Source organism: Ricinus communis, chromosome 1, assembly GCF_019578655.1.
Source record: "Ricinus communis isolate WT05 ecotype wild-type chromosome 1, ASM1957865v1, whole genome shotgun sequence".
Taxonomy (NCBI): Eukaryota; Viridiplantae; Streptophyta; class Magnoliopsida; order Malpighiales; family Euphorbiaceae; genus Ricinus; species Ricinus communis.
Genome location: NC_063256.1, coordinates 22,785,073 through 22,809,468, shown reverse-complemented (window position 1 = coordinate 22,809,468; position 24,396 = coordinate 22,785,073). Strand labels below are relative to the sequence as shown.

General features: G+C 33.0%; 1 long non-coding RNA gene across 1 annotated transcript; it reads right to left on the bottom strand.

Moving 5' to 3' along the window:
• Positions 1-21,032: 21,032 nt before the first annotated feature.
• On the bottom strand, positions 21,033-24,171 carry LOC8268027. Its single transcript, XR_001536020.2, has 3 exons — positions 24,013-24,171; positions 21,550-21,706; positions 21,033-21,447 (listed from the first exon to the last, which is right to left on the bottom strand). It is a non-coding gene; the product is annotated as an uncharacterized LOC8268027 (long non-coding RNA).
• Between the last annotated feature and the right edge of the window lie 225 nt (positions 24,172-24,396).

The following is a 24,396-nucleotide window of genomic DNA, read 5'->3' as shown; positions in this document are numbered from 1 at the left end:
TCTAAGTGATCATTAACCAGTTCTTACTATTCAAATTTCCAATTACTAAATGAATTTCTCAATTACATAAAGCAATCTAAATACCATAACTCATAACGTCTCATGAATAATGTGATTTCTTATTAATAATGAAAGCAAGAAGAGACAAGCATTGATAATCAAAGTCTCATAAGCATTAAAAATAATCCAACAACATAGGAACCCCAATGGGTTTAACAAATTTCGTTACTCATACTAATAAGCAACACAAAGTAAAAAACAAATTCATACAAGTAAATTGAAAGCATGTACACCCTTCTTCTTCAAGTTAGATGAAAAAACCCTAAATTTCTAATTCTGAATGATGAACCCTAAATTGCCTCTTGAATGCACCAAATCTCCTCTTGATCTTCAATTTGATGTTAAAACTAATGTAATCCTTCCTTCAATAGATGAAATGGTCTCCTAAAGCTGAGTATTGATGTCTGGGAAAAGATGGCTTATGCAATTATATGTGAAATCAAGTCAGAAAATCAAACCCTAACTCAATAAATCGCATTTGCCTATATAAATCTCTCAGCACGGCCGTGATCAAGCCCATGCTGATCAGCACGGGTGCAGTCCAGGCTGTGCTGGACCTCCGCATCCCGAAACTTAAGGCTTCTTCCTGGTCGTGCCCTCACTGGTGCTGAGCCACCACGGGCCGTGGTGGAAGCCGTAGTGGCTTTGAAAACCGTGCCAAAATGGCACTCTTGAGGGTCAAAAGTTGATGGTTCAGCACGGCCAGAGTCCAGGCCGTGCTCAACCTTGGAATGCTAGTCCTTGCTCAATTTTGATGGATTCTGGTCTATAATTGCGCATATTTCCCTTGATTACTGATAATCTCCATCGATAATGACCTGAAACATGCAAGGAACCAAAACACAGGTGATTCTAGCATAAAACAATATAACTATGCACAAAAATGTAAACAATTAGGCATATAAACATGTATAAAATGATGCACATCATCCTTCTCGGGAGGCGGACCTCCATAGGCTAACTACTTTGCATTTAGGGGTTAGAATTAAAAGCACAATGAAGCAAGTTAACTAGACAGACAATTTAATTAAAGTAGGAAGGAATAAACTTAAATAAGAATAAGAGTAACTGACTTAAATAATTTTAAAAAAATATTTTCTATCTCGTCATAGAGGCTGACCTCGCGTGAGTACAGGTTGAGCTCGCACGAGGTTAGTCCCTCAGGACATGGAGGGGGGCTCATAGCGTCATTTTGAAGCTAACCCATTTACTAAGGGAGAGAGAGAGTGTGAACTCATGCGAGCATAAGTTAAGCTCACGCGAGGTGAAACCGTAAACTCTACCCATGATCAATACGATGTCGTCTAACCCTAGGAGTCTCTGTTTGGCTTTAAATGGTTACTAGACTCGCACGAGCGGAGGGTGACATCGCACGCGCTTAGAGCCAGTCCTTGGAACATACCAAACACGACTCTAAGGGCTAACGACATTGGTTTAAGGCCTTAGGCTCCCTGACCTCGTGCGTGCAAAGTATGACCTCGCATGAGCTTAATGGTTTAGGTCCCTGTGGCCATTAAATGACCTCGTTTCAATCTAAACATAGAGGCATATAAATAAAACGATAGGAGAAATGTTGTAAAAGGGGTTGACCTCACATGAGCAGAGTCTAAACTCGCGCGAGCTCAACCTACCTAGAAGATGGCAAAAATGAAAAATGGCAAAACTTTATTTCGAATACGAATTTTATATGGAAAAAAGAAACATGTGCGTGGGTGAAAATTAGAAATGATGATGCATGGGATAAAGCAAATAGACAATAATAATAAATAAACTAAATAAACAAAACATAAGAAAATTGACAAAATTTAGATGTGATTAATGCGAGAATAATATTTTAGCCTTAAGTGGCTACCTTTGTTTTTCTTTGAGAATGAATTAATCGTCCCAAAATTCAAAAAGAAAAATGAAATAACCTTGCTCAAAGAAAGATTGCCCAAAGAAGATGAAATAACCTTGCTCAAAGAAAGATTGCCCAAAGAAAAATGATTAATTTTTGAGTTTTGTCTTTTAAAAAAGAAATCTCTTTTTAGCATAAATTTTAGAAGGCCTTCTAAAAATATTTTTTTCCCAAAACTTTGATTTTTTAACACTAGTTTCAAATCCCAACCCTTAACACAAAGTACCCCTTTGTCTTTTATAGGGTTTGCCAAGTGTTATCCCCATCTAAACCTGCCAGCCAATGGATTAGCGTCACGTCAGCTAAGAGCTTTCCACTGTCCAAGATGAGCTCGCATAAAGTCATAGTGATGCCACACGTGAGCTCAGGCTGGAGGTGCATGAGCTCAGGGATGAACATGCGCAAGGTCAGATGTAGAGCCCATGCCCCTAGGTCAGCTACTCGACTCGCGCATGTACACGTCGGAGTGTCACGGGTTTAGGTTGAATTTGCGCAAGCTCACCTTGGGTGCGGGTGAGGTCGCAGGTCGCTCACTGCCTGGATAGCCTAGCGTGAGCTTAGGCTGAGCCCACATGAGTGCAATCTTATATACCTCTCACCATTATTTCGTAGCATTTTTGCTCATTTTAATATTTATTATTTTATTATTATTTCCTTGGGCAATTTCCCTAAGGGTCGAGTTTACAGTTCCTTTTCGTCTTTCAGTTCTGCAGCCAACTATACCTTCTTATCATTGGGCTTTATATAACTCTAGTCTCCGATTTCTAATGATAACAGATATCCAAAAGGGTTTTAAGATATCAACACTATCATACTCTTGAAACAAAAGTGATTGTTTAGGATTTGTTGTCTTTTAAAAGAAGGAGTATTTTGAAAGAAGCAAAGGGAGTTTGATAGATCTTGATGGAGATCAAGATAAATAAACTAATATTAAAATGGAAAAAATCTTGAAGATGCTTAGCATAAGATGCACAACCTTAAGCTAATCATATACACAACTTTTAGTATTTAGTAGGATACAGTATATTTACAAGAAATGGTCTCTTATGGAATATGTAATTATATCTCATTGTTGATGAGACTACTACATTAAGTACTAATGTTTGATATTAATTCTTTGAGTTGGCATCAAGCCATAAATTATATTGCAGATACCATATTGTTTAACTAAGTGAAGACTGTGGTGGACCCATCTAAATGGATAAGATCCATTAAGGTGCAAGTGAGTGTTTTTTGAGAAAACCTAATATAGAAATCTTTGCCCAAAGGTTGAGCAAAGAAAACTTAATAAGTTACATACTTAATCAAAGGGTTGATTAGTAATGTAATTATAAGTATTGATGTGCGTAAAATACACACATCTAAATGAGGTTTTTAAGATTGATTTATGGACATTTGGATGTCAATTAGTCCCAACACTCATCTTATGCATCTTTTCATGTGCATTAGGTCCAAAAGAAGTCAAAGAATGATAAAGGGAAGAATTGGAGCATAATTGGACGTCGAAGCTACCGAAGCAAGCTAAGTATGCGCATGAGGAAGCTGAATATGGCCGTGTTGGTTTCAACACTAGCCGTGTTCCCAATACGGGCACCAACACGGCCATGTTGGGTGCATCAACATCAAAGAAAAAGAAGTTTTAGGGAGCACGGCCACAGAGAGTAACACGGGCATAAACACCAGCCCGTGTTGGGAACACAGGCATCAACACGGCTGTGTTGGCGGCGACAGGGGGAATTAATTAAAAGAAAGAAAAGAGGAAAAAAAAGAAGAGCGGGGAAGAACGTCCCAAACCCTAATTTTTCTCTCTCTAAGGGTTTTCTAAGCTGAAACCAAGGAAAGAGGAGACTTGGATCAAGGTTTCAATTGGATTCCCTTCAAAGATTGAAGATTGGGTGAGGTTCGTTGATTGGCTTCAATTTGAGCAAGAGGAACAAGAATCGATTCAATTCGAGCAAGAGGAATTGGGGCTGTTTACTCTCATCCAAGGGTGTAATCGGGTTTCTCTACCTTTACTCATTGTTGTAATTGAATTCTTGTGGATTTTGATAATGAACATGATTAGCTAGATTGATTAAATCCATTTGGATTTCTTTACTATGTTGGCTTAGTATTATATTATTGGATTGTTTGGGTTAGTTTTGTATTCTTCTTGCTTTCAATATTAATAACATAATGCATTATTCATGAGATGTTGTGAATTGTGTGTTTAGATTGCTTTGTGTGATTGAGAAGTCCATTTAGCAACTGGAATTTTGAATAGTAAGAGCTGGTTAATAATCGCTTAGAGATAAGGATAATTAACTAGCCGGATTAAGAATTAACAAAGCTTAATAGAGGTGGATTAAGCTGAATGCTAATTTAAGAATCAATCGTTAGGAAGAGATTCCAACTTTAGGTTATTAGGTTTAGGAATTCGGTTATCTCGAGAGAGAAACCGAATTCGGTTAAGAATTCGTCCACGGGTAGCATAATTAAACTCACCAATCCTTTATCTTTTGTTTGATTGCCAACTAGTTTAGGTTCCCTTTGGGTTTGGTTTCTTGTCTTGGTTATTTTATTTATCAATTACTCCTGCATCTCCCTTAGAACTTAGCTTGTAGCTATTAGTTAGTTTAGAAATTATTCAGCACTCATTTTAGGTTAATATAACAAAGAACAAAGGAGTAACTCTCGGCTTTCACTTTCCCGAGGAATACGACCTTGATACTCGCCATTAGTGCTAGACTACATCGATAGGTACACTGCTTTAGATTGTAGCTAACACAAATAGCAACCCATCAAGTATCAATCTAAATAGAATAAAATAAGTGTATATGAAGAGGTTATTAGGAGTATAATAATGTTTCCTAATATTATATATTGTGGACATATAGATAAAAGGAAAGTGACATATTTTTTATCATCAGTCTCCCAAGGCTTATAAGTCCATAAAGAGTTATAACATGCAGTTTACTTTCTAGAATTGAGATATATAGAGATAGATGCTTCAAACTACATGAATGTTCTAAACTTCATGTACATAGACATATATGTTAAAAGGTTTAACATGGAAGAATCAAAGAAAGATTCTTGGTAATGTCACATGACATATCTTTTCCCAAAGAAATGTGCTTTAAACACTCATTGAGAAAGAAGTGATTAACAGAATAATTTATACGAAAGCATAATATTCTATTATATACATATGTCATGTTATGTACTAGACTTTATGGTTATTCTAGATGTTGATTATGAATCACATAGAATACATCTCATTATATTTGAGGCAATATATGAGAGATATTTAGATCTTTAATACTTTCAAAGAATAAGGTGTGGTTCTTTAGTATTGTTGATTTAAAGAGTTAGATAGACAATAGAGCCATTTTCAAAGAACTAAAGTCTCATCTGTGATCCAAAATATTATATTAAAGCATGCCAATAAATGACTTATTAGTAAAATATAAAGATAAAAGAAATATCCATTGAGGATAAAAAAGTTGATCTTCCAACAAAGTATTTTGACTTAGCAAGAACATGATCATCATAAAAAAGAGTTTGGTATTGGATACCATGGTGATTGGCTTTGATAGTGCTTTAGTGCAAGTGGGTGGTTGTTAGACTATGCCATAAGGACAAGAAGTAGTTAGATGATCTATGTTAATTTGTACATCACAATTGATGGCATACAATTATATTGAAGGCATTGCTCGTCTCTTAGTGGTAAGAGTAGTCATGGTATTATCAAGCAATAATCTAAACTGTTAGAGATGAACACCATGGAATGTAAACATAAATTTAAAAGAGATTGTAAAGCAAGTTTATAATGATGAGGTTCTCATTACATACATTCCTAAACTTTGTTCATAGTCAATGTTTGATTAAGAATTAGATATTAATCTGTGGATATTAATCAAACGCTCGAGACTACCATAATGTGATATCATTTACTTATGAAAAAAGCAATATGTCTCATACAGTTGAGGAATAGGGACTCCGAGATAAGCATATGAGTGCTTCAAGAACAAGTTCATTGAACATGACCCCATTTAGTAGTCTATATCGAATTTACCTCGAGTGTCTATAGACAATACTCTTGTGACAATCATGTAAGACTGATCCTTAGACTTAAGATAACAATGTATTATCTTATATGAGGATTCTTATACTTTAAAATTATATTATATTCTCCTATCCATGGAGTGCTCAAGGGATAGCCATTAGATATAGTAAAAATCATATGTAGATTTTAAGTTATCAATTAAGACATTATTGCCCAAAGTAATATGTCATGGAACCTTATCTTGATGATTTTGGATATGCTTTAACATTGAGATCCTTGGCGAAGGTTGTATGAATGAAGATTATGAAAAGTGTTTCATAGATCTTATTCAATAATGTTATACAGAATTATCAAGAAAAATATGATTGGTTCAACTATAGAGTTAACACTTGCATCCATATTTTATGAATCAATTGGGATAAAAGTACAATGAAAGAATTGAATTACATTGTATGATTGTTCACTACAAAGGTTAATTAAAGCACTTTAGTCATTCCTGCACATTTGGGTAATCATGAGGCATTGCTAAATGCCAATCTTAATCTATGAATATGGATTAAGTTAAATTAGAGAATTAACATTGAATTAGAGGAGTTTAAATCAAAATCCGTAATATATTTGAACCTCTTGAGTCACACAAAAATAGGCTTTAATTGAGGATTACAACGAGGCTTAAGAATTAGGCTTAAGCTCATATATATTGGGCCTAATAAAAGGTTAATTAATTAAGAGCTAATGGGCCTTATATAATGGGCCTATGAATGCCATATATATAGAAAGTGCATTTAGGATAACACAATCCAACTTAAAGTAAGTTAGGACTTTGTAGGAATCTTAAACCTTTAAGAACTTTGATTAAAAGATATTTATATAGAAAGAGATGTGTATGGGGTGAAAAGCTAATTGTGATTGATGTCTTTAATAAGAAAAACATTTTCTTAAGAAGAATACCCTAGGTGAAACAATCAATAACATTAATTGATTCATCCCCCTTGCTTGAAACTACCATTCAATCTCCAACATCTCTTCTCAATCTCCTAAAAGTAGTTTAGTGAGATCTTTGCTTAGAAGCTTGTATGGATCACCCAAAGAAGTTGGTCACTTGAGTAGCTTAAAGTGCATCAATCATCCTTGAAGAATTATGAATCAATAAAGCTAGAAGTAGTTTTTGGAATTAGCAGCACACTCCCTTTGTAAGCCTTTCTCTATCTTTTGCTTGTTTTATTTGTTATGATTACTTTACATCAATGAGGTCCTTGGTAGAAATTGAAATTTTTTTAAATTGCTTCAATTGTGCCTTTCCTTATGTTTTAATATCAATTCTCAACACTTCAACACTAGTAACCAACTCTAATCTTTCCCAGCTCACCCTTTTATTGAATGCTCTAGCTACCCTCTTCTAATACAACAACATGTGATACAAAGCCTTCATCCTCTTCTCGTTGATGAGAGCTAACTCTCTGCTCACCTTACTAATATTCTGGTATGTTTGCTTCTACCATGACTTTCAGTTCTAACTTAACTGGTAGAACTGCTTTAGTTTCGTAAACTATAAAGTATGATATTTCCCTCGTTGATGTTCGTTCAGTAGTTTGATGCCCCAAAAGTGCAAAGGGCAGGTGAAATAACCAATCCTTATAATTCCATGCCATCTTCAGGAGTATTTTCTTCAAATTCTTAATAGCCCCTTCAACTATATAATTTTCTCGAGGCTTATATGGAGAAGACTTGTGATGTTCAACCTTGTATTCCTCAAGTAGATCTGCTACCTCACCCATGAACTATACAATTACCTATTATAATATGGTGCGGGATCCCGTATAAACCTAGCCCTCTACTTTGCCAAAATGGTAGTTAATGATTTTGCTTCAGCACCCTTGAAATAGTCAATCACCACGACTCTAGACCTATGTCCATTCCAAGGAGGCTTGATTTCTCCAATGATGTCAATTTCCCAAGCTGCAAAAGGCCATAGAGACGTTAAATTGTGAAGTTCTGTCGGAGGTAGATGCTTCAGGTTACTATATACTTAACACTCATGGCATTTCCTTGCCAAAGCTATATAATCCTTTTCCATCATCAAGCAATAATAGCCTTGATGAATGATTTTACTAATCAACACTATGTCATTCATATGAGGCCCAAACACCCCTTTGTGCACTTCTTCCATTGCTATTCTCTTATACATTACCCTATTATGACTAATGTAGTTCCTAGCTTGAATCTATAGCGCATGCTTATCCCTTGTAGTTGCCTATTTTGTATATTCTCTATTCTCTATGAATTTCTGTAATTCATGAAATCAAGATTTCTCTTCTAGGCCCATCTTGATATCCATAATCCTTTTCTTATAGTAATAAGGTACTCTAGATTTTACAATCTCTAATAGCTTTGTCTAGAGTTGTGCGAGATTATCCCACATACACGAGAGAGTGGCTAACAAATGTACCATTTGGTTCTTGTCTCTAGGCAAGTGAATGAAGAAACAATTAAAGATATCACACACGAAAGTCATGAGATAGTTGACATAAAGTCTCAACCTCTCTTCCTTCACTTTCCATTCTTTAGTAGCTTGTAGGATTACTAGGATAGAGTCACCGTAGACCATCAAATGCTTCACTCCTGCCATCATAGTCGCTTCTAGCCCATACAGACATGCCTTATACTATGCCATGTTGTTCATGAACTTCAAGTCTAATATATTGGCCATTGGCAGCATCTCGCCTTCCGATGTGATCAATACTGCTCTAACCATGCACCTTTTACATTCATTGCTCTATTAAAGTACAACCTCCATTCTTGAATCTTGATTGCCCTTAGATTTATAAGGAAACTTCAAATATCAAGGGTCATCTCCCTCGATCGCAATTTGTGCTAGGAATTCTGCTATAACTCTTCCCTTAACTACTTTTTTCATGATGTACTCGATGTCGAACTTTGTCAAAGGTACTAGCCATCTAGCCAACTTACCCCTAAGGGACAGAGCTTCGAATAAATACTTCAGTAGGTCTATTTTTAAAATTTCTTGGACCTTATAAGATTGGAAGTAGTGTCCCAACTTTCTCGTAGCCCATATTATAGCCAAACACATCGTTAGGCCCACATTGCGCTACCATTTCCCCTATTGCTTCCTCTTCTAGAGCTAAGTAAAGAATTAATGGATTCCCATCCTTTGGCAGTTTTAATGCTAGTGGCTTCATCAGGTAATCATTAATCCTGCTAAAGGCTTTTGGACACCGTTCAACCCACACAATAGGTTGGTGTTTTCTCAAAACTTGAAAATAGGATCATAAATCATTATAAGCTTGGAGATGAACTAACTGGTATGCTGTAGACGTCCTAAAAATCCTCTGACTTCTTTTTCGTCTTCGGCACTGGCATATCTTGAATCGCCCTAATCTTTTCAGGATCTATCTCTATCCCTTGTTGACTTACAATGTGTCCTACCAGCTTTCCTGATGTTACTCCAAACACACTCTTATTAGGGTTCAGTCTTAGATTATACTGTTTCACTCATCCTAGAAGCCTATCTAAAGCCTAAAAATTCCCTTCCCTTATTTCAGACTTAGCCATCATGTCATCTACGTACACATTAACCTCCTTATGCATCATATCATAAAATAAGGTAATGGCTATTCTCTACTAAGTTGCTCCAGGATTCTTTGACCCAAAAGGCATAGCCTTATTGTAATAAGTACCCCACTATCTGATGAACGCTGTCTTTAGGTTATCTATGACTACCATTATAATCTAATTGTATTCAGAGAACCTATCTATGAAAGAATACATTACACTAGAAGCCGAACTGTCGACTATCACATTGATATGAGGAAGGGGAAGTCATCCTTAGGGCAAGCCTTATTTAGGTCCCTGTAGTCCACACACATTTTAAATTTCATGTCCTTCTTTAGGATCAGGATAATGTTCACCAACCAGTCAGGACAATCAACTACATCCAAGAAGTTGGCTTTTACTTGCTTAGCAACCTCTTTTGTAGTCTTTTTTGCCCATTCTGGCCTCAGCCTTCTCATCTTCTGCTTGATAGACTTGATGTGTGGCTAGGTCGGGATGTGGTGCTTTGCTATTTTTCTATCTAACCCTAGCACATCGTCATATGACCAAGCAATATTGATTGTATTTTTAATATTTTCTCGAATTATCTTCTCTTCTCAAGAGTTATATCATGAGCGATGGAAATGTTCTTAAGGCATTCATTTTTGCCTAAATTGAATGAGTCAATTTGTATAGAGTTAATGTCAACTATGCATATGTAATGATTATTAAAATGCACACTGCCATCGAGAAGAACATCACATAAGTAAGCAAAATCAAAGTTTATGTCATTAATCTTAGAAGAAAAAATGTCATCACCCTCATAAAGTCTGGATGTTATTATATCATTTTTCTCATAAAAGACATCAATCATATTTTGTTCAACTAATGCAGCTAAAATTTGCGGGTTCCAGTCTTTGTATAGGCTGATGTGATCTTCTGGCTTCAACTCTTTAACCTTAGCAATAACATTCGCTCGGACATCCTTAATACTCAGCTCAACCATCTTGTCGATAATCAAGCTGTTGACGATTTCAAACCCTAGCACATCAGTTCCAGCTGTAGTGATCGACTTAGGCTCACTAGAATAAGGCTTGTAATCTTTGACAAATAACTCCTTTAGTGTCTTACCCTTTGGTTTGCCCTCATCTTCATTTTTGTTATAGCCCAACCTATATTAAGTCTTTTGTCCTATGAAATCTAGTAGCTCCATAACACCCTACTAATTCTTCCTCAGCCCATTTCAAGAATGAAGTCGAATCTCTTGAACATATTAGCCACCTTAGGATCCATTTAGTCCTCATAAAGCACAACCACTTGAAACTTAGTCGGGCATTAAGTTCTTTGGCAGCCTCTTGGATAATTAAAATAACTTTGCCACCCTCAACATTATTTGTGACTATCTCTCCTTCATGAGGGAAGTTGACCTTATAGTGCATAATACAAGGCACTTCACCCAGCACATGGAACCATGGCCTTCCCAATAACAGTGCAAAAGTTATTAGGATGTCTAGGACTCTATCGGACTAATTTTTATTAGGGTCGAGAATGTCCCTTCCACATCTCTTTTCGTCTCACCACAAGCCTTTATGAGCATGTTCGAAGGTTTCAGATCCTTCACATTCATTCTTAGTTTATGAAGGATATGAGAAGGACAAATATTAATGGTTGACCCATCATGTACCATCATACAAGAGTCCTCTTCCCCTTTACCTCAATTGTGATGTACAGATCCTTGTTATGATCCTTCTTCTCTACTGGCAGGTCTTCATCCAAGAAAATGATCATTCCAGTAGTTTTATGAGTTACCATCTTGATCATTTCCTCAAGAGTAGTTGTTGTACTTATACTAATATTGGACAAAACCCAAATCAAAGCCTTTATATGGTCTAGTAAATGCATCAATAACTCCTAGATATCAATTGTTTTCTTGTTCTTCTTTAGCTCTTCTAGCAACCCTTTATCCTCTTCTTCAAAATCCTTTTCTACCTGTTTCAGATCTTGCAGCCCCTTGTCACTACTCTTGGCTTCTTGCTCGATCTTTTTATCGAAGTCATTGTCCCTCTAGAAATACTTGGCACGACTGTCTTGAATCTTATATTCATCTCTAAAACTGTATTAGATGTCTATAACCATAACAACTTCTTTTCCCTTACTTCCATACTTCCATGATGTAAGAATCACTAACTGGCTACTCATCACTATCGAACCCCAGCCGCTCGATACAATATTCTCGATTTGGATGTCAGTCGAAGGAGGCCTGGAATAGTGAACCTTGTAGTCAAATTTTCTTGATGGTTGCCCCAGTAAGTCTTCATATTTGATGGCTATAGTATTCTAAGAGTGTTGCCAAACTTGTTATTTTCTACAGTCTATCAAGGTCATGAATCTTGTGTCGTACATGATTGCATAGATCAATCACATGTCCAAATATTTGGTAAAATTCATAATGCTGGCCATTGTGCAAAATTGGACCATGCCTCAATTTCAAAGGCATCAGCTTTTTGCCTTACTAAATGATGGAATACTACAGACAATAGTGCCCTAGTTTAGTGAAGATTCTTTATGCGTTCTTTGGTTCAGCTTTAGGTTCTGGTTTAGGTTTAGGCTCAGGTATTTCTTGGAAAGAATCCATGATCTCTTTCTTACTGAATTCAAGGTTGATCGTGGAAACTTGGTTCAGAGGTGGTGTGTTATTATAGTTTGGTAGTGGGTTTCTTTTGGTACTAGGTTGGTAAGGGTCAGTTAGCTTTCTAATTTCAATTAGGTCTTGGATTTTATATTTAAGGAGAATACAGTTATCCATATGGTGGCCAGTTGATTGGTGGAGTTTATAGTAGGCGTTCAACTTATATATAGGTGCATTAGGGTTCTAACGGGTTTTTGAAGGTAGTAGGTTGTAGCATGCCGTTTTACACCAGCCTTCTGAAAAATCTTTGAAAGAGGCTGCTTAAAGTTGGAGAACATTCTCTATTGTTTGAAAACATTCACATCAAGGAATCTGCTCCCTCCAACCTAATGATCTATTCTTCCACCAGTTTGGGCATTACTTCTCTTATTATTCTCGATCTCCTTGACTTGCAACCCATTGTTATACAAATCCATGAACGTTTTTGGCTTCATCATTTGGAACCTCTCAACCCAGGACGAAAGCATATTACGAACTACCATACGAACCTGGTCCTTTTTAGAATGCTTGTTCTTCATTAATCCAACCTTATTCCTTCATCTAGTTAAAAAATCATAGAATAACTTATTTAGTTTTTGCTTAGTGGATTCAAGATCTCTAATTGAGACTTCGAGATGTGTAGTACAGTCATATTGCTTTTCAAAGGAATTACACAAATACCGCCACTCAGCTTTAATAGATCTTTCTAAGCTATGGTACCAATTTACCACAGGTCCTTCTAAAGATAGTACAAATAGATTAACAATTTAAGACATGCTTAGCTGAGTAGTTTCCATGATGGTAGCATATTACTTCAGGTGGACCTTTAGATCCCTAGTTCCATTAAACTTGTTCATGTCGGGCATTCTGAACTTCAAAGGCAATTTGTCTTCCCCAGTTAAGAGTAACTCATAAAAGTCATAAGTCGGGTCTAAACCATTGACTTCCAACATCCCTTGCATCTTGTCCAACCTCACACTCAAGCCACTCACAACTTTATTAGTAGTAATTGCGGTTTCTCTCTTAACCTTATTGAACAAGTATTCATCATAGTCTTAAAAGTCTCTAGGCCACTCCCTCTTAGCAGGGTCATCAACATTAGCATTAGCGGTGGCAGCAGTAGTAACGGCTACAATAGTAGTAACGGTTTCAGCAACAATAGTAATAGGATCAATAATAGTAGGGGAATTAGCTACCGTAGGGCAATTGGAGCAGCTGGAGGGGCCTGGTTTGCATCCATCCCAGCCAAAAGTTGCTAGAGCTCTTTCCAAATCACACCCCTTAGGTCATCAATAACAGTATTCTTGGGGATCTCAACATTTTGCTCATTAGCCCTTTCGTTAGCATTTTTAGTCTCAGTTGCAGTCTTAGTCTTAAGTACGGATGGCTGACTCCTCGGTCTCCCTAAGTATTCCAACACTGATTAGATCTTCAGTGATATTGATATCCTCTCCAACTTACCACTTTCTTTTCTCTTCCAACCAAGGAGATATATATGGCTTCAAAACAACGATTTAGAGTGATGCATGAGATGCATGGTATGTATGATGCATGTGTAATGCAAAGTATATACAAGGTATAGTATAACCATCCTTTCAACCTTATTACTCCTACATACGATTTGAAGTAAGTGTTTCTTTTCTAGGATTTTTTGTTTGAGCTTACTATCAATAGGGGATAGTAAGTATTGACATGCATGCCAATAGCTCTCAAAGTAGTTTAAATAAACAAGATGATATTTTTCAATATAAAGGCAAAGCCTATACATGTTTTGAGCTAAGGCCTTCCAAGATGTGGGCTTCAAATTCTATAAGGGAAAATATCTCAAATAGCAAGCAATTGGGTACCAAGAGAAAATTTTTAGTATTATTACCATGGTTTAGTCTCGGGTAAGGATAAATGCTCCTATAAATCAAATACCATTTCTTTGCTTGTCTCCCCACTTAAGGATCTATACGACAAAGGAGATTTACTTATATTTATGCGTGATGGTTAGCCAGTATTGTAATTTCAAGGTTCGAGTGGACCAAAAAAAAACTACTAACTAACGCTATCGGAGCTATAGAGACCAATGTGCACAATGTGTGAAAATGGTTTATTGATGCAAGAATAGATTATTAAATGAAAAAAAAAATTAAAGGTAAGAATACATCGGAATCAACTTCTCTTATCCCCAATAGAATCGCCATTATAGGCAGCAGTTTCGGACGCGCACCTAAGTGTCCTTAGTGACTATGATACTACAAGGCTTTTCACTCTAATCGAAAACACGCTAACTAGTCATGGAGACTGGTGTAGAGAAAGGGAGTTTTCACTTGGGTAAGTCACTAGGACACTTTACTTTTTCGTGGCATAACAAGACTCCATAAGGAAGCATCACCATATCTGGAGATGGATCCGAAAACCAACTTCCTTATTTGTGTATTCCTACCTTTAATTTTATTAGTTAATAATCTATTATCTATAAATGCATCATAATATTTTATATACATAAGTAATACAACATGTTACATCCACTTAATTCTAGCCCATTTTATTTATTATGCCCAAGTTTACCAACCTTTAATCCTAAATGGGCTACATTTTACATACAAGGCCTATTTTAATTTCCTAAGTCTAAATGGTCAGTTTATTAATTAAGCATGAAAGCCTATCAAATTCAAATTGGATTTATGATTAGGCCCAATTACCATCTTATTAACCTAATGAACTACAAGTTTCATGCCAAAATCTAATTTTCAAAGCCCTAAGTCTATACGAGTTATTTTTAGTTAACAATCAAGCAAGCAAGTATTTGCCCACTATTCACAGATTACATATAAAGAAAGCAGAAAAACAATGCATCCCAAAAAAAAAAAAATAGGCAAAATTTAATAAAATAATGAATAAAATAGGTAGAAACTAGTAAAATGTGATCATCACGCGAAGATCCGACAAAAACTGTCAAGATCAAGCAACTTAAGAATGAACAGTTGATTGGCTGTCATAAGGTCGATCGGCTCTAAGGTTGGTTCTAGTCCATTCCTAAAAATAGTAGCTTCAAACTCTCCAATAAACTATGTACATATATAAAAGAACATAAAATAATGATTAATATATATGAAAAACACAATAAAATACGTAAATAATGGTCAAAGCAACATCAACGGTCATAGAACTGATGAATATTAGGTAATTGGCTCAAAAGCATATTTAAATTGATACTCAACTACATATGGAAATTTAATTCAAATTTATAAAGAACGACAATTTTTCAATCATAATGATGCACTTCTAATAAAAATCATGGCAAAGACCTAGATGAAAAATGCAACCTCACAAAAGTAATCAAATTCAAAATCCTAGCATGTAGAATGAAAATAACATCAATTTACTAAAGCATCAGAGAAAATTTGAATCTAATCATGTGAAACATATAATTGATATTAAATTCAATACCCTAAGCATTATACTAGAACACAAAAAAAAAATCATAAAGAAAAGAATATGGTGAGATGTGTGAGTTTTTAAGAAACCTTAAGTCGTCACTGTATTGCAGGTCCTTGAGTCTCAGGAGTAGAGGAGGAGGTTGATCCAAATATCGAGTGAGAATCCAAAGTATTTTAGGATTTGTGTTTGTTTGTTGAAAATCACAGTACATTCCTAAAAAAATTTACCAATCGCTATGTCTGCCAAGCATTGCCAACCCCCCAACCTAGGATTTCTTTTTTTGTTTATAGAGAAAGTGGAGGAAACCTTAGAAGGCAAGATAATCATCCCTTCAATTATCAATAATTCTAAGGTATTATTGATAATTAAAGAAATTTATTAAAACCCTTTTATTGAACGATAAATACTTTTCTAGATAAATGGGATAATTATCAATAAATATTCATTTAAAAATAAAAGTAATTAAAAGTTAGATAATTATAAATAAAAACCTTCTAAACAGTACATTTTTATAGTTATCAATATTTAAAATCGAAAAACGCCAAAAAGGACATAAAAATCTGAGTTTTGGGCCAATCGACACTGTGTAGAACCGGCCGCCTCTACAGAGCCAATCGGCTGTATGCAAAGCCGATGAGCTCTAGGTTGGCTAATTTTAAGAAGTTTTGCAATTTAGTCCCTATATTTGGTAATTTATTCAATTTTGACCTTAAAACTTAATTTTTTTATTAATTTAGTCCGATTTGATTTTGAAAAGTGATATTTAGCTTAATTACTAATAAACCTAATTGGATTTTGGCTTTTCTCAATTTTAAAAGACTCAATAGGAACAATAACTTTTATCATTGGATTTTTTATAATTCCCTTGATATTTAGATTCAGAAAATAGGTGCTTACAATAGGTTTACTTGATTTTTTAAATCAATGTAACTAGTAAGAGCCTCAATGCAATAACTGCAGCTGCGCACGGATGCACCGATCTTTGGGCACTACTTTCATGGATGTTTGAAGCCAAAACTGCCATGAGTAGGTTCCTATCCAGCAAAATTTGTAAAGTTGTGCAGCTGAGTATTTCAATCAAAATGAGAGTGATAAAACATCTGATAAAAAACCAATTGGTTACAAGTGTATTTTGAGCTCTAAGGCCAGTAAGAGTCCCTAGTACGTGTAAGGAAATTTTTCTCATATTTACCAAAAAAAACTCATTCGTATTATTAAAAATGAAATTCAGTAACCACTTAATTAGAAATTGAAGGTTTAATATTTTCTTGGTAGTACCTACAAATGTAATTTACTCCAATACACTAACCATCCAAAGAATTGTCAACTTTGTCCATATTGGTAGTGATTAGAGTGTATAGTTCTCGACCATCCCAGATGGGACATATAATCATGCTTAAAAAAATGCATAAAGAAGTACCGATGATAATAGTAGTTATTATTTCATGGGCCAATGCAAACAATTTATCAACTCTATCACCAGAGACATCAACGAGGCAAAAAAGTGAGGATGAAAATCACGACACCATAACCCAATCATTGTTTCACTGATGGAATAAATCTAGAGAAGGTTGTTGCAGATGCTGAACGAATAAGTAAAATAAAGAAGCACCATATTGAGTTTAGTTAATATTAATCTTCTACTCCAAGTTCGAGAATCAAACAAATGGAAAGGTTGTTAATCTAATTTCATCTAGTACGCATACACCTAGTATTAAAACTAATGCTCCAACAATAAAAGGCTCAAATCTCTCTCCTGGTTTAGTGGCCACCCAATGGACACTAAAGGCAAGCATTCCAGCAAGAGAAGTTCCACACACTTTATTTAGACTCTCACTTTGTGTTGCACCTGCAATATAATTACAACAATTATTTGAATTAGGTTTTTGATTTGGTTATCTCATACAAAAAAGAAAAATTATTTGATGCTGATCATGTAAGATATTTGAGACGAAAGACGCATGTGCCATAATAGCCCACATAGCAACTCTGAGTACTCATCTGTGGTAGTTGTTTTACATAGTAAGCATATGCCACTTTTTAGTTTTGCTTTTGTTTTTGCAGATGCCATCTTGAAGAACACAATAAAAACACCCAAAAGATTTGTTAAATGAATATAAAATTCTAATGTAGTAGTTAATTTCGCAACCTAGGTTTTAGCTGCATATAATGTGGATTTGCATTGCTTCAGTAATAATTTTTGTAATATTTAACTTTACTTTTTTCTTTAGGTTGGAGTTTGTATAAGCAACATTTATTTCTATTTTTTCCTCCCTTATGCTAACTATGTGTTCCTCTTGTTTCCATATTAACCTTATAATTTTGTGTAATTAATAGGGCGTAGTGGTTATTATTGGTGACGGTGTGGAAGAAGATGTGGAAAGATTGTCTTAGTTTGTTCTTTTTTTTCTTTTTAAACATATTTCTTTCACTATATTAAAGAGAAAGGGCTAAGAAATTAAGATAGAATTCTTTTTTAGTATGCATGGAACCCTTTTATTTGACACATCAGCAGACATAACGGAGGTTTACACTTAGCCATCAGTATTTTCAGCTTTATCAAAATACTATCTAACCACCAAAAGTGACAGCTTTTGCTGATTGTGTAATTCTTTTATCTAAAAAAGAACGAGTCCACAACAAACGCTGACTCATCTAAAGAGTCATCCCCTAACAACAACCCATCCTCACCAGCCTCATCTCTAAAATTCTTCTCAATGGCTTTCCAATCCAAACCACCACTACTCCTTTTAGACCCATAAACATGAATAAACTCAACCATCAAAGAAGTCTCAAAATGGATAGAAATTCTCAAAGAGGGTACAAGCAAAACCTCATAAGCACTCCAAATCAATGAGCTCATATCCAAAAGAAGAGCCTTTTGGGACTTGGGTCGGCCATGCATAGCGGCAAGATGGTAAAACTCTGGGAAGAAGAGAATAGAGAGGTTGGGTACTGCAAGGAAGAAGGGATTCTAGAGATTGCAGATTGGAGGGATTCAAAAAGGCTTGAGGTGAGAGTAGGGCCCACGTAGGAGATATAAAGGAAGAGAGAATGTTTGTTCGAAAGGCGGTGGTAATGGTAGGGAGAATCAAAAGTGATGATGTCGAAATGGTCGAAGGAGAGGAATGAGGAGGAGAGGGAGAAGGAGTTAGGAGGGAAAAAGGGATCCACAAGGCGGATGTGAAGAGAGAAAGAGAGAGAAAAGGGAGGTTATGAAAGAAGAGATGTGAGTTAAGTTAGAGTGGTGGGAGAGAAAGTTTTTAAGGGAAGATAGGAGAGTTTAAAATGTGTTATTTATGGGTTTTAAGTCTATATGAGATTATTGTGAGAGGAATGAGTCTAGCTTTGGAATTATTAGAAGAAGGTTGTTGTTGACATTTTATTTTTTTTTTAAATAAAAGATTACATAGTCAGTAAAAGCCGTCACTTTTGGATAGTCAAATTCTATTTTAGAAAAAAATCGAAATATAGTAATTTTCTATGATAATGATTATAGAAGTAGTTAAAATTATTAAAAGGTGTGAAGTTCAATGACTTTTAGATATTTAGGCATTTCGGTAAAGTGGTATAATTTCATTCAAAGCATTTTATAAGTGCTTGAGCATCTATATTATCAGTTTTTAGTTATTTATTTGAATTTTTATATGATAAATATATCTTTTCTAGAAAACATTATTAAATCCGCAATGACATTTAGATATGAATTTTATTATTAATTATATATCAGATATATATCAAATATTTATTAAATGTATAAAATGAATATCAAAAGTATAAAATAAATGCCAAATATAGTTTTAGAGACTAGTTTTAGGTACTAGTTATATATCAAATATATACGAAATAAATACTAACATAGATTAAATGGATACCAAAAGTGCTTAAAAAAAAATTTTACATACTAGTTTTTATATATATCAAATATTATTAAATAGATATTAAATGTATACTATGAAAAAGTTAAGATACCATTTGTGTGGTCACAAAAAAAAAAAAAGAACGCTATGGCAATTGGAGAAGTTGTTGAATTGAAATTTTTATCTCCACATATTATTGAAATCCTAGCATGTAACTCACTCCGCAACTAATTTTTTAGTAACATTCACGGGTACTTGTCCCTGCAATATTTAAAAATTATAATTTAGATAAAGAGTTCCTTTTAGACAGGTAATAGCTCCATTGGTACCAAAATTTTGATCTATGTTTCTACGTATCAATGTTTTAATTCTTTTTCTTTTTGGTATCAAAACTTTTTAATTTTTGTTACAGGCGACGGTATCCATTTGGAATTCAATCAATTTTTTATGACGTGGAGGGTGGAGCTCCACATCAGCATTCCACTTATTGTCCATGTCATGCTTGACTTTGGACAAATTGCTCGTTGGTACCAAAGCTTTGCCAACATACTTTAGTACTAGGCCTATTATTTTTATTTTAATCGATAGTACCTGATGATAACTCACCTATTGTTTATAGCAGAATTAAATATGAATCAAGTAAATATCACTTACCTCTTGATGACCTCACAAGTGTGTTGATTAAAACTAAGTTATATACTATTCATAATGAAAATGTATGATTAATTTATAATCCAATTTACTTAAGTTCTATATTGCTGGAAAAAATCAGAGAGAATAATTTTCACTTCTTTTTTTATCGATGTGTTTAATATGAGTCATTAGTTGAGCTAAACAGGTTTGGATCAATTGTCATAGGCGATTCCAATCCAAATTCCAATATCACGTAAAGACAAATTTCCTATGAATTAAGAATTCGTCAATACTTGACAACCTGTCTAGACCATTAACATACTCCATATATAGACAAACCCTTGTTTCTACTAATCATCAAAACCACGTTAGACATAGGAATAACTAAAATTTTTCGTATAAATACCCATTTTAACTAATGCTAATATAACCCTGAACACTATTTCTTAAGCCCCTATTTGAAATTAATTACACTATTGTTACCTTGCATTTTTAGTGACATCAGTATTTATTGAAATTATAGGAATTTCTTACTAACGTGGCAGACGAATATTTGCATAGTATAACACTAATTAACACATCTCAAAAAATGATTAAAATCCCAATTTGTAACATCAATTGTAACATAAAGAATGGATTTAGTAATAAAAAGAAACAAAATGAAAAATTAATACCATTTGGATATAAATTGTAAAATTTTGGCACCAACGGACAATTTAGCCAATTTTCTAAAATCAAGTATAACATAGACGATGAGTGAAATACTAAAATAGAGCTCCACTCTCCACGTCATAAAAAATTGAATAAATTTTTTAATAAATACCGTCGTCCTATGCAGAAAATAAAATTTTAATGCCAAAAAAAAAATATTGATACTAATTGAAAAAATAAACCAAAATTCTGATACTTATTTACCTGCCATTTAAAATGGAACCTCTCCTAGTGTGAGATTTGGTTGTTGTTAATTATTTATCACATTAGTACAAGATAACTGCATGCATGATATACTGCTTCAGTATGTTTTATTTGAAGGAAAAGTGGAAGGACAGATATTAGGAAGCACCCCGGCCCAATTAAGCAACAACATTTTCTTTCCTTGCGTGATTTTCCTTTACACGTCCCTGCTGGGTTGGGTTGGGTTGAGGGCGTTCTTCAAAGGTTGTCCCGTTTTCTTCTTCACGATTTCAGTATTAGGGTTTTCAAATCTCTGAGCATTGCCTCGTAATGGCTCCAATACTTCTGCTTCTTTTTCTAGGAAGCCATCGCCATTACTTAAGAGAACAGAGATTCCATTTTCATTCATCTGATGTCATTTAAAGAAAATAAAAATCTTGCAGATCAAATAGAGCAATTAAAATTAATAAGAAATGGTGTATCTTTTGAATGATCGGAAGTGAAAACCTACCATTGCTCTAAACTCTGGATCGTCACAACGTAAGCGAGTTTCCTGGAAATCTTCTCCATAGAATTGAGAATTTGTTAGAAATAGTGAATGTGTGTACACTTCGGTTTCCGACATGAAGATCATAAAACGCATCACAGGGATTTCCCCCATTAAAACCCTAAAATATAATGGCAGAAATATATTTAATACAAGAAAAAGATGCTAATAGAATAAAAGATAAAAAGGAGCGGAGATACAACTCAAAAAGTATAGTTCAAATGATGAATAATAGAGTAATTAGTCAATTTCGTATTAAATACAAACATTAATGTTAACTAAGATTTTCTTAAAGTAAAAGAAAAGGGTTTCAATTAAATTATTTGCATTTTGTTTAGACTGTTTTTGTTATTTTAATTACAAAATTATATATATAAATGAAATTTAATATAATTTTTAATTATTCATATTTATTTATTATATTTTAAAAATAATAATAAATTAAATATTTTTAAATATTTTTCTTAATTTTTTGATATTTCATAATTTTATTAATATAAATTAATGCTATCGATACAATTTATATTACTACTTTTTAAAATTAAAAATTATATACAGTTAAAAACACATTATTAATAAATATAATACCAAAATGTTATTTAAAAACTATTTATAGAATCAAAATTATTATTTAACTAAAAAATTAGTTTATTAATTAATATAATATTAAATATAATTTATATGTTATTTTTATAGTAAAATTATGATTGTTAAAATTACTAATTAATATCGTACTAAAATATAATTAATATATTATTTTTTAAAATTAAAATTAACATTTAATTAGTAATATAAAATATTAAATAAAAAATTATAAAATCATAAGAGTACGCACTATTAAAAGAAATTTATATATTAAACACATGTGTCAAAAGCATTTTAAATCTTAATATTATATATTATATAAAGTTCTTACAAAATTAATTTATAAATATATATTTTTTGTATTTGATATAACTAAAATTTTATTTGAAATTTATTTTTTATTAAATTTTTAGAATTGAATATTATTAAACTAATTCTATCAAATTTTATATAATTTCAAATAAATTGAAAAGTTTAAGAGATTATATTTTTATTATGACAAAACTATATACTTGATTCAAATATTTTCTTTTCTTCTCATTCCTTTATTTCTTTTCTCATTCATTTTTTTCTATTTCTCTCTCTTTAATTCTAATTTAATATTCAAATAAAATTTGTATTTATTACACATCACACTAACAAATAAAAGAAAAAACCTTACAAATAAATTATTTTAAAACTATAATTTTTCAATAAAATAGATATTTTAAAATTTAAATTAAACACAATATTGACCTTCTTTCTGTAAAAATTATCTTGAATTAAAGTAATATATATTTCCATTTAGTTTATTTAACTTTTACTAAGTTAATATATTAAACTTTTTTATTTAGATTATATAATATTATTAAATTAATATGCCAAATTTTGAATACCATATGCTAAATTAAGATATAAAAACTGTAGTTTTAAAATATTTAAATATTTATTATTAAATACAAATAAATTGACTCACTAATTTTAAATTCTTTCAAATTTTATAAATTTTCAACTTCTTTTATATAATAATTATTCTATATACTTAAATATTAATAATCTTAAGTATATTAAATTATAATTTTTAAATTTAAATATTCAATTACTAGATTTCAGTAAATTCACATATTTTTATATAATATCCTTTTTAAATATTAAATAAGTTAAAAATGACTTAATGTATACTAACAAATAATAAAAAGTAAAATTATTTTTTAAAACTATAAATTAATAGAAAATTCTTACCTATAGTTGTCATAATAAATTTTTTTAAAAATACACTACTTTTAAATAAAAAAAATTTAATTAATAAATTTCGTGTATAGTGTATACACTATATATAAAAAGAATTTTTTTAAAATAACAAAAACTTAAAACAAATTTTAAATCAAACAAAATAATCCATCTTATACCGAAACAACAACATAGCAGATATGTAAGTTTTCAGTATACGCTACATAGCCGAGTTCGTCAAAGCAGTTATCTTTCCATTGTTAGACATGTCCAAATGGTCTGAGAATTGTCACATAATGAAATCTTGAATGCGTAATTGGTTTTGAAACTTGATTTGAGTGAACTGGTTGGCCACCCAAATTAGACACAAAGGAGATGATGGCTATAGCAAAAGCCAATGGTAGCCCCATGATTTTAATACAAGAGACTCTCAACAAGGAAAGAAGACAACTTCACTGATAGAAGGCAAAAAAGAAAATATTGGAAGTCATTATTTTCTTTTTTATTTAAAAAAAAAAAAAATATTAATTTAGATCCAGTTGAATTGGTACCGCAGCCAATTCATTGCCAGCGTAATTGTATGTATTATATATAAAATAAAATAAAATAAACATGAAGTAGCAGGGTTCGTACCTTTCTCTGCAACTTGGGTGATATGAACATAAATGACCCTTCTAATAATTATACTCTCTAATTCAATATAGTTGCTTTTATATGGTATTTCGTTGCAAGACTTGTCTCCCCATCCTTCTCTTGCTACCATCTGTACAGACCCGTGCATATCTTAATTGTTGCCAATTATACAGATCGATCATCCTAGTTACTGCCACATTTCGATTGTTGCCATCTATACATGGCCATGCGTGTTGCCACTTGTATAATACAAATATAAAAATACAATTTTTCTTTTTTAAAAATGAGGAAAAAAATGCTAAATGTACGTTACATATATATATATATATAAATAATATTTTTAATTTAATATCAATGAAATATCTACAAGTCATATCAATATTC